The 13,000-nt window shown below is 34.7% G+C and overlaps 1 pseudogene; it reads left to right on the top strand.

Moving 5' to 3' along the window:
• Nucleotides 1-5,246: 5,246 nt before the first annotated feature.
• Nucleotides 5,247-8,749, top strand: LOC146726086 (uncharacterized; annotated as a pseudogene).
• Nucleotides 8,750-13,000: the final 4,251 nt, after the last annotated feature.

Raw genomic sequence — 13,000 nt, 5'->3', positions numbered from 1 at the left:
CCTATTATATAGGTTTATGCTTTAGCTGAATTTATGCAGCGTGTATGTACACTTTTTGATGTACATATATGATTTACAAAATACCGTATACTAGTAAATAACTTTATGGATTTAAATAAATTTTTCAAAAGTTTCAGTTCAGCTATTTTATTCGCATAATCGATTGTGATAATACTTAGCAACACGAGGGGCCTTGATAAACGGAAGTTGACAGTCTGGAGGCGCTCGGTCAGCTTGGAAATTAGTATTTGTATACGAAAGTTTTAGTCTTTGTTTCTCCATACATTATGAACAATCGTCGTTATAAAGCTAAAGAGTGTGGCCACTGTGGTCAGTTTTTGCAGAAATCTGCTTATTATGAGCATAGACGATCGTATTTTGACCCCTATGGTCATTGGAAAAAATGTGAAAAAACCGCGCCGATTTTGGTTGACAACCCGCCGTCGCCGGCAATACCAGCAGAAGAGTCCGATATCCAAAGTGGGGGTACTACAATGACGGAAACGATGAGTGTATGTGCACCATGTTCCGACTCTGCATCTAGGTAGGTATAAACAAGGCTGAACATCTCGACCTGTTTTTCATTGGACAACTCGACACAGTGCCCCTAGACATCTCGACCCACCTACACAGCCAAAACAGTCAGCTTTGACATTCAGTTGTGATACATGACAAAACAAACATACATTGAATATATGACAAGGGAAAATAAACCCCGGGAAAGACAATTTTAAATCCTGTTTGACACAACATGAAAGCAACAGTCTACCAGTGAATGTATATTTATCAATAATCAAACTAAACATTCAATGTCATATACATGAAGCGGACTGTGGCGGTTATGTACTTTCGTTGTTCATTTCACAGCACGTAACCCCTGACAATGTCGTCATTTTTTGGATTGACCCATTGCATTTGATTTCTCTCTGTGGCCGGTGTTTCAAATCAATAGATGTCGATCAACTTTGAACTAAATAGAGGTTTGCCACATTGAGATAGGGTCACGTCGATGCAGTGGGTCGAAATGTCCAGGGTGTCTGGGTCGAGATGTCTATAAATCGTATAAACGTACATGCATTTTCCAGTGGGCAAGAGTTCCTTAGAGCCACATCACCTGAAGCTAATTCTACCCCTGCCTCTCCAGTTCTTCGCTGTCATTTTAATTGCATATGCTCCAACTCAGGGCATGTATAGTAATCTGGAGGGGCATATAAAATTACATCATATGGCTAGAGTAAGAGATTCAGGGTTTAGATTTGGAATGGGGGAGACTTTAAGGAACTCTTTCCATAGGTTTGTCATTGTCTTTGCTGAATCTGCTATGTGATAATGAGAAATACATTAGAGAATTTGTCAATGTTTGTGAAGTTTAGAAACTTTAGATGATGCACCTTGTTTCAGTGGTTCAAGGCATGTGACATTGATTGACAGCGGTTACTAGTAATTGTTCGAGCTTAGCCTAGTCTTTAACTGGTTTGTGTTTTTGACTTTTATTGGTCAAAATCTCAATTCATGTACTATTTATTGTCATACATATATACTATATACTGCTGAGATATTCATAGTCACATATATCCACTTTAGTAAATCATGGAACTATAAACCCCAGGAAGAACAACCACTTCGTTTCCTTTGAACTATGATAGTTGCCGCGATGTTGAATGTTTATTTTGACTGTTTATTTCGTCGCATTAAAAAATAAGCCGATTTACGCAAATGAACGTTTATCTCCGACTATCGGTCATTTTCGGAATCAATCCGGCGACGTCGGGAGATCACGTGATCGAGTTGTTTCGGTTATAGCATAAAAAAAAACCATGGCGCCAAGACAAGAACACTGATAAATGAGCGACATTCAACAGGAAAAAAAACACACATTGCCACTTCTGGCGATCGAAGGGAAACACGGATAATAAGTCGGGATATTTCGACAACAAATAGCAAACCAAACACCATGTTTCGCAAACTTTCGCAACCTTATTTTTCGTAATCTAAATACGACATTGAAAATTATGAAAACTCGCTAAAACTCCAACTCGTTGCATGATTTCCGGTACACTGAAGGTCACCCTGCAGACCATCTTGTTTGCGCAACGAAATATTTTACTGCGCAGATATGAAATTTTTTTTTCAAGTTTTTTTTCCAGCAAAGTTGATACGGGCGTATCGGCGGCAATTAACATGGAGTATGACTAATGTTGTGGAAACAAAAGCGAAAGCACTGTAAGATAAACTAAGACAAAGGTTTTTTTAATCCTCTTAGTTTCGTTGTTCTTCCTGGGGTTTATAGTTCCATGAGTAAATCAACCTGTAAGTTTAGGAAAACATGAATTTAACAAAGCTTGGCTGGATCTGTTTACTACAGGGAGACTTGCAAAAAAATAATCTCTATTGTTTATAAGTGTACTTATAGATGTCTGGGCTTTCACAATAGAACAAATCTTGACTTGAGACACCATGTTCAGCCTAATGTGTATTAATTTCGGTTTTATCTAACAAACAAACTCAATTGGAATAAGTGATACATCAAGATAATGGAAGGAAAGACTAATAAATAAACAGGAGGAAGGTTTATCATTGCAGCTAGTGTAGAAAGCTTTGTTGATATTTTTGTCTTCATGACTAGTTCATAAAATTGAATTCAGAACCTATGTTGAGTAGGCGATCCAAGAAATAATTATTTATCACTATTAGTGTAATTTAACAACATTCTATTAGAAAAGAAAAACAGATTGAATTTGTTTAAAGCAATTTAATTCGTAATTCATAGGATGACAAGAATGAATATTAATGAGCAATCAGCACTCAAATCTGGCTGTGCAGAACCCTGTTGAATAGGTCATGGAACTATAAACCATAATAGTTTATAGTTCCATGAACAGGCTATGGAAGGTACCAATGAAAGGAGCCCTTCCATGCCTCTCAAGTGGCCACTTAAGTCTCTTAACTGGCTTTCCTTTTCCTTTTGTTTCAACCCAAGTTTATTCTGATAAGAACATTGTCACATATTATTACACAAAGTAAATGCTTCTGCATTGTCAAATTATGTGACATACTAGTAGATGGATACCATTATTATTCAATTCAATTCCTTGAATAAATTAATAATTTTTTTCAGTGATATTCTAACAATAAGGAATATTGAGGATCTAGACTACATTAGTTCTGACACTCAATCTGATGTAGAAGATGAACAGCATGCTATTCATGAGACAGTTGATATTGATACAGAAACATTATTCAGGGTATGTATATGATAGTACAACGATTTCCACTAAACATTGGGAGGTAGACTTCATGGCTTGCAAGCAAATTGACTTCATAATTATTGTTATTAGGCATAATTGCGCAGATGATTTCAGAATATTTTTTTTTTGGCTCTCAGAAATGCTGTCTTGTCTACCTTGGCTTGTTATTCTTGATTCAATTGTTGCATGGAGCTAAAAGCTCCATGATTGTTGGCACAGATTCAGATAGCAGTAAAAAAAACAGATTGGTAACAAAGTCCACTCTATTAGTTGCATTTGTGCACAGCTTAGCACAAGCTATAAGGGATAACAAATGTTAGCCTATGTGCTTAGTACAGGCTATGAACCGTTAAATTCTGTAAGCTAAATATGATCTGTTTTTAAGATTTTAAATTTGTTACTGTCTGCTACATGCATTGCCAGAACCAGTGATGTAGAAAAGAGTTCACAAATATTTTACATTCAAAAAATATTCATAAATAGACCCAAACTTATTCTATCGCACTTTTGGCACAAAACTGACTTTACAAAAACACACAACGTAGATAGAGTATTTTCAGAAACGCATGCATGCTGTTGATTCCCAATTCACACCATAAACAAAGTCATTCACAGTTTGTTCTGAGGACTGAGGTTGCATGTAATACCCAGTGTCAACATCAACAAATTCCAATTTTGACATATATTTTTACCTTTCCTGTATCATCAAAGATGGAAGGGAAAGGTATATTAAGGGAAAAAAGTCTGTCAGCTTTGTTGTTGTTGTCTTCGTCGTCATCATTGTTAATAATTGTTAATGTGCGCACAATAACTTACTAATTCTATTCCAAACTTTATCAAATTTGGTCACCTTATTCATCAATATAAAATTTTCCCTTAGTTCAAGTGACAGATATCCTGTGTAAAAATATGAGAAAAATTGAGAAAATCTGATAAATATTCTACTTGACTGCTCACTGGTGCATGGAGCTAACTCCATGACTGATGCTAGACATTTAAAGGTCACTGATCCCAGCTAAGATTTTCTTGGATGTTTTATGAATCTAATCTAATCTAAATGCAGCACTTTTTTTCTGAGATGAGGCATTTGTTTTTATACTAAAATACTTTTAATAAAGCTGGAAATTATGTCCCTTAAAATAATTAAACAAATTAGACACCAATGTTCCTGTAAGATATTTACATCAATCAAGGACTTTCAATAGATTTGCTTTTCCCAAAACAACATTAATTATGACCATGCATATTGATATTGAAACGATGGTAAATGGAATAATATTATACAACAAGGGCAGGGTCATAAGAGTTCAACTATGTTTAAATACTGTAACTTGCTGAGTAGTTATATTAAACGTTTTTTGACTATGTAAGACCATGGATGTACATCCATTGTAAGACCTAGAACAAAGGCAAGTATACAGATTTCAACACTGCTACTGAGAACTAGACTGAAAAGAAACTGGTCACTTGCGAATAAACCCTTGCCAATCATTGTTATGTAACAGTGACAGTAACTACACTGCCTTTATAAAAATAAACAAGTCTTTCTTTATAAGTCTCAATTCATTAGCAGGCAGTCAAGTTAGCGCCCTGATTTTGAACATTGCGTTATGCAAAGTCATTCAAGCTATGCTAGTATTCAGCAATACTAGTATAAATGTGTATATGTGCATATGTATTGTATTATTGTAAAACTATTACACAAATGGAAAATTGTTAGTCTTCATAATTATTTGCTAGTTTAAAAGATATAACATGTGTATTGTACAGGCCGACCCTGTATTGTTACGTTGCATTGTTTGAACAAATAAAAGTAAATAAAACACAGGTTTATTCTTAAGTCCATTTTGTCAATAGGAAACAGCTGGAGACCCAGAATCCTGCTGCAGTGAAATATGGGAATCTGATGAAGATGTGAGAGAAGCAGAGTTATTGAATGAGGAATCAGCTACTAATGAAGATTCATCCATACCGAAACCAATGTTTCAGATACTTGTAGATGCAATGATGTTTTTTCTTTTATTATGGCAGAAGTGTTACAACGTTTCTGATAGAGGAATCACAATTCTCTTGAAATTTATGAAACAGTTCCTTCTAATGTGTTCAGACCACTTGGAGTTGCCATTGCTAATAGAGTTAGCAAGTTACATTCCTCTGTCACTTTACAAGGTTAGACAATTGCTGGGTCTTAACAGAGATGATTTTGACAAGTATGTGGTGTGTCCAAAGTGTGCAGAATTGTATAGATTTCAAGATTGCTACCGAACTGATAGAAATGGGCTGAAAATACCTCTGAAATGTTCTTTCATTAGATTTCCAAAGCACCCACAGAGAAAACATCGCCAGCCTTGTAATTCTCCACTTTTGAAGAAAGTAAAAGGAAATATGAAAGAATATTTGTATCCTATAAAACTATACTGTTACAAAAGCCTCAAACAAACATTGCAGTCATTTCTTAGAAGACCTAATTTTCTAAATCGATGTAACCAGTGGAGAAATAGAAACATTCCTGAAGGAGTTATGAGTGACATTTATGATGGAAAAGTTTGGAAAGATTTTGTAGAAGCTGGTTTCTTTAGTAGTGATTATGATCTGAGCTTGACACTCAATGTTGATTGGTTTCAACCATATGAGCACAGCCCATACTCAGCAGGGGCCATTTATATGGTTATCAATAACCTTCCCAGAGAGGAACGTTTTAATGCAGAAAATGTGATTCTTGTTGGTGTCCTACCAGGACCGGATGAACCAAAGAAAAATTTAAATTCCTATCTTAAGCCACTTGTAGCAGAGTTGCAGGAGTTGGTTGAAGGAGTAAAGTTAGAAGATGGTTCAATGTCTGGTAACACATACAGAGCAATTGTTATGTGCCTGTCAAGTGATATTCCTGCCTGTCGGAAATGTGGAGGTTTCGTTGGACATGGAGCTTTGAGAGGTGAGAAAAAATATTTTTTATTATCCACACTCATAAATAAACTCACAACTATGGATGAATGTGTTACAAACTGATTTTTGTTTGTGATTTAAATTTGTACTGCGTAACTATATGTTGAGAAATTATGCAAGAGACCTAAATTGTTTGACACTGTGTCACATTATACATGTACCAGTAATAATTAATACACAAAATGTCACATGTTTATACCCTAAAAACTTTAAAAATGTGTTCCTCTAAAACTTCAACATGTACTGTACATAGAGGCCAAGTCAAGTTTTTGTTTTTGAACCCTAACTTGAACACTGTTGCCCATAGAAAAATTTAACCAAATATTGCTACTATTGATCAAAAATGCTTGTCATTATTCTTTCGTGAGTACTTGAAGCAATCATTTTGATATGTTGAAACGCTTCTTAATATGAGAAAAAAATAAAATAATTTTGACTGGTTACATGGTTTGGATCATCTTGAATCTCCTGCATAAGGAGCCAAAAATTCAAGCTTGTGTTTGAAATTAATATTTTGACCAATTGATCTAAAATAATGCATCATGGAGGTAAAAAAAGAAGAAGCAGTGGTGGAAAATAAGCCTATGAACTTCAATTGTTAAGCTCCTAATTCCTTTGTACTTCTGGTGTTTGAACTCGAAGCCGTTTCTTTAAGCAAGTGTACCGGCCGTAATGTTCAGATTACACAGAAAAAATTTTCTGATGAAATATTAAATCAATTGCGCAGATCATAAATAAGGCCTGTACTTATGTGCGGTGACTTTTGTTGAAAACAAGAAGTCACCATTCACAAACTAGACACTTGGACATTTAATTGTTTGTAGTTGAAGATTGACTATATTTTATACTTTCTGACGAGTCAGCTTTTGAAACACTTCATTTATATGATCCACAGAATTCCGCAAAAATGTTTAACTTTTTGTAGAATCGGCTTTTGAAAACCATTGTCAAATCTGGCGTGCGACAGCGAGCGGTTGTCGAAAATCACGAATATTGGTGCGATGGTATGGTTTTCGCTGCCAACCATGTACACTATGACTCGTCCACTGTGCAGTTGAAATTTCTGAAATTTGTTGAAATACTCTGAATTGCATAATCGCTATTGAGGGATTAAACAGATAGCAGAAAAACAGATACCAGTTTACCAGTTTAACAATTGCCAACCATCATAGTACACAAAGGAAACAGTAGGCATCATTGCTCCTCCTTTTTTAGCTCCATGGTTGAATGCAGTATCCTTTGTCGAAGTTTCTTATGAGAAAAATAAAATAATTGAGATCGATTGCTTTGCTTTGCTGCTATTGCGATTTTATGAAAAATGGGTTTACATAAAGTGCCTAATATTTAGCAAAATCACAAAATCATGTTTTTAAGGGGTTGGGCGCTTGTTGCACATCAATATACTATCTGTTGGAATTGATTTGGCAAAAAAACGGCATGATTTTTTTTTAAGATAGTTAGCAATTCACAATTTTTGAAAGGTAAACAGAATATGGAATGAACCAGGGTTCTCTCCAGGGCATTATAGAGTAGGGGTTTTCATTCGTTTACTTTTGGATAAACAATAGAACCAATTTAGCATAACAATGAATACAATATAAGTCATTAACAATCTAAATTTTGCATCATAGAATCACTAGAATTGCATTTGTGAAATACAAATTTTTGAATGGCTTTCATGTTTGATATCGAAGGCTTGTTCTGCATTTTTAACAGTACTTTAAAAATGCAGAACATGCATTCCACAAATATAAAATGTAAAATCGTCTTGGCCATAGATGAATCAGTGTTGGCTACAAGTAACATTGTGAATCATATTTCCCTGTGATGTTGTATACAGAATTGTTATTTTGACTAACAAATTAGAATATCACATATATATTTATTTGCTGTATCTAGTACATAGATTTCAATGGCCGCTGCAGTTTGTGAATTTCCTGTTGCTCAAACTGTGTTCCAATGCTAAATTAAATTTAAATGCACAGTAATAAATCACATTTTCTGAAAACAAGTTCATATTTATAACTGCTTCTCATTTTTCTAAATTTTTGAAATGTTCATTATTCATCTTCTAGGTTGCAGTAAATGCTTGAAAACCTTCCCGCGGGAAACATTTGGAGCCAAGGCTGATTATTCAGGCTATTCCCCTGACAATTACCCACCTAGATGTGATGAAGATCATAAGTCATTTGCTGTTAAAGTGGAGAATGCAGCAACACTGGCTGAACAGAACAAACATGAAAGAGAGTATGGAGCGCGTTGGACTGAACTGAACAATTTGCCGTATTACCATCCAGTAAGATTTCATGTAATAGACCCGATGCACAACCTTCTTCTTGGCACAGCTAAACATGTAACTCAGATATGGAAAGATAAAGGTGTTATTGATGGCAACATGTTCAGTATGATACAGTCTAAAGTGGATGGTATGAAAGTTCCTGGAAATGTAGGAAGAATTCCAAGAAAAATTGCGTCAGGTTTTTCTGGTTTCACTGCTGACCAGTGGAAAAACTGGGTGCTTATTTTCTCTCAATATGCTCTTAAAGACATTATAAGCAATGACCAATATAATTGCTGGGGCCTGTTTGTCAATGCATGCAGAATCATGTGTTCAAAAGTTATATCCACTGAACAGGTATTAAAGGCACATGATTATTTGCATAAATTCTGCATGTTTTTTAGACAACTCCATGGAAGTGAAGCATGCACTATAAATATGCATTTACATCTCCATTTAAAAGATTGTCTGTTGGATTATGGGCCTGTTTATGCATTTTGGTGCTTTTCATTCGAAAGATATAATGGTATTTTGGGCAACTACCCTACCAATAACCAGGGAATAACTGTTCAACTTATGAGGAAATTTACTTTAGGACAGCAGATTGAAGATAAACCGTGGCCAGAATGTATCCCTGATCTGCGAACACTACTAGGTTACGGTCAGCAGTCACGAGGGACATGCGAGGCTACTTCAACTTTTCAACATGTTGTTCAAAGATGCACTGAGACGCAATCTGCAGAATTGACATTAAGTGATTTTAGAGAGCAACACCAAATTACTGTGTTGCCACCAGAGCAATGTCACTATTTTGACAGTGATGACACTTCTGCTCTAACAGAAATGTATGCTTTACTGTACAATCCAAGTAACATTTTGAATGTGATTTGCATTGCAGAACGCTACAAGCGTGTTTCTTATGCTGGAAATCTGTATAGCATTGAACGTTCCCGTAATAATCGTTCTGCCTGTGTGATGGCCAAGTGGGTTGGTAACGAGAGTAGTGATGGCATGTGTTCAATTGATTTATGTAGTGACACTAGGCCTTGTATTATTCAAGAAATATTTAGAAGTGAGGTCACTCTTTCTGTGGGAGAGAAAATAGAGAAGGTGCCCCATATATTAGCCAGAGTTGTATGGCTAAAAAGGCATCCCATGAAAAACCATTATGGGAATCATACTCAGGTGTGGGGAACTGATATTGAAACGGTACATGGAGCCGCATTCATACCTGTGCAAAGGATTCAGTGCTTATGTGTATGTACGCAAGTTAAAGTGTCATTTCCTTATTGTCAGTTGGGTGAACGTGTATCTGTAGTTGTACCACTTGAAAATTGTAATAGTGACCAGCTTCGATAAGTAACTTATTTTATAAAGTATAAGATTATGGGATAACCGGAATATTCATGTAAATGGTCGTGCAGGCCTTGCTTTAAAGTTGTATTCCCACTTTCTAACATAAAACATAATTCTGAAAACAATCTTAAAATATAAATTACATGAAAATGATAGTTTTTGGTAACTTCCTATGTTGGTGCTTATTTACAAATCTGGCTTCCTATTTTTTTATCCTTATTCTACAGTTAATTTTACATTACTCCCTCCACAATAACAAAATTCGATGGTGTATGTGTTGATCAAAGGGATGAGTCCACATAAATTTGCTAAGTGAAACTGCACCTTAGAATTGGAGAAAAAAAAATTGTCTTGTGTGTGAAACAACCAAATTGTTTATATTGCTTATTACACTGTTCTTGCAAAATTGTTTTTGTGTTTCTGAGATTTAGGTAACGGCAAGGTTGTTATAGTTGTGCTATGTTTGTAATAAATACAACGAGGCTAAAAATAAAATGCCTTCAGTTTCAAAACCACATCAATAGAATGGGAAATGTTTGTTTACTTTTTCGGGATGATTTGTCATTCCGAACGAATGAAGTAATTCAAGTAAAATTATTTTTAGAAAATTCGCTGTTTTTCTTCAAACCTTTCCACAGAGCTCTTACATAACCAAGGCTCTGTTATCAACAGTTTATTTGGTGTTTACATTATAGATTTACATATCTGAATCAAGGATTACAATTTCAATTAAGTTAAAAGTTGTAATCTGATAAGATAAACACCACATTTACTACCATAAGGATCACTGATAATGTAATAGAAAAAAGATTTGTTTAAATTCCCTTTGATCCAACCTTTTTTCATGTATTCAAATGCATAATTTTATACATATTAAACATATATCTTGTAGTATTAAATAATTAGAACCTCGTCACTGAATCATTTTCAATTTTCCTCTAATATGAGAAGCAATAAATTTGTTTACCCAAGTGTCAAGCCTATCTAGTAGAAATGTCGCAGCTGTATGCTGGTGACAAACTATGAAATTAGCTTACTAATTTTGGTTGTACATTTGATTGTTTTTATCACAATACTATGTGAATCAAATTAATTTTTCTGTACAAGTTCGTTTACTGTAATTCCAACTCTAATTTTAAAATTCACTGTTGTGCAGGATTTGTCTAATTAAGCAAAAATAAGTAGTTTTTTTCTTCTCGTCACTGCATTTTAGCAATTTTGAGTACCATTCAAGTTTGCCATGTGTAAAATGTGAAACATTGAACATGCATCATGTTCTATTTGATAATCTTAATACAAAACATATAGGTAGACTGAAAACTGTTATAATTTGCCAATTTGTTAACAAGTGCATGTTACTATATTTCCTCTATTGATAGGGTATGCACTTATGTAAATGAAAGGTGTACAAAAAATACCTTTTGATATTTCACATAATATTCTATTATGAAGTTTAGCTGTAATTTTCATTGAAAAGCACAAGTTGGTTTGATGTGCCTTTTTTTCATTCATGCTGTGTATGCTAAGGTAATGTATTTTCTCAGGTTAGTTTTATTACAACAAATTGAAATGAAACTGAAAATAAAACATTTACACTACATCTATTTGCCTCATTTTTTAAGATGTACACGGGTAAATATTTGTTGAATATTCAGAGATTATTCGCTGCTAATACCAGAGATGATTTGTGGTATTGAGAGAATTGGGTCAGAGGGTATTAATAATTTTTTATTTTGAGTTGCACAACATCACTTGCATTTTCCCCAGCTGAACAAAGACGCATTTTATTGAATAATATATCATTATTGTGCATCTGTCACCATAACGCCATAAGTTACACCGTTCAGTAATTTTGCTGTATTTTCATCCTACCATACCAGGAAATACCAATTCCAAATATGGAATGATTACACGCGTAAGTGTCCTCTAATAATACAAACAAACATGGCTGCCACCAGAGTTTGACCCGATTCCACAGAAAGAAGTTCCACTGATTCTTTTCTAAATATTTTAGATTTCAGCTTTCCCATGGTGTATCATTGGAAGGAAAAGATGTATAATAATAAGGTTATTACGAAAATACCTCAAAGTATGCACTCATACAGTACACAGGTATTTTCGTAATAACCTCATATTACCAGTGTCCCCCAGTATTAGCTACAAATTACCTCTGTATGTTATGAACTGCATCAGCACGAAATTAGTCATGAGAAAAACGTGAAAACTGTGAGTGGCGGGAGCACAGTATATGCATCTCAGACATACCTGGCCAGATTTCAGTAAAACTTCACACACATTTATTTATGATCCAATTCATGATGACAAAATAGCAATGAATTCTATATTAAAAACTCATCGAAATCAAGCATTTCTGCCGTTTCTGAACCTTGGTTGGGCATGGACTTATTTCATTCAAACTCAGTATGTCCATTGAAAAATAATGGGTCCTCAATGAACATAATATTTTTCCCAGATTTGATTCAAAAGAGCTGACTGATGGCAATTTTGTATATTGGAGTTATATTGCTAACATGGCGGGACTGATCATATTCAAACTTCACACATACACCATGTAACATATTTGTACATGCATCTGATTCAAGTTGGCTAGAAATCAATTATGAATGTCATGAGCAGAATCACAGAAAAAAATCGTGCAAGTGAACTATAAATATTTATAATGATTGTAAATAGTTATTTAGTACTGACGTTCACAGTCACTAAAAACTGCTTATTTTGTTAAACTTGTCAAGTGATAGTTGGTAGTTCAATTAGTATCATCAGCAATTTTACAATTACAGAGAAAGAGAAGGAAATATGCATCAACACTTCGGTGTATATAGTGGTAATTATTGCATTTTAGTCGGCAGTAAAACTGTTGAGAGTTCCAAACACGGGTTTCACAATTACACTAAAAACATTGAAAAGTCCTGAATTTTATTTTCATTAAAAAACTCCTGATTTTGCCTGTTAAGCGAACGAGCACAGAGAATCGTGTATTTGAATGACAGCTGAATACCCTGAAATCACCTGCTTCAGTAGCCAGGGTACAAGTATATTTACTGACACACACATCGGCATATATACAGTGAATTTTGCAATGAAGAGTGGTATACTCGACTTTGGTGGGGAATATTGCTACAATATTATTTTCCCATAGTTTTTTAAGCAA

The sequence above is a fragment of the Saccoglossus kowalevskii genome, unplaced genomic scaffold (genome assembly GCF_978046115.1).
Source record: "Saccoglossus kowalevskii unplaced genomic scaffold, keSacKowa6.1 SCAFFOLD_42, whole genome shotgun sequence".
Classification (NCBI taxonomy): Eukaryota; Metazoa; Hemichordata; class Enteropneusta; family Harrimaniidae; genus Saccoglossus; species Saccoglossus kowalevskii.
This window is presented reverse-complemented; position numbering and strand designations above follow the sequence as displayed.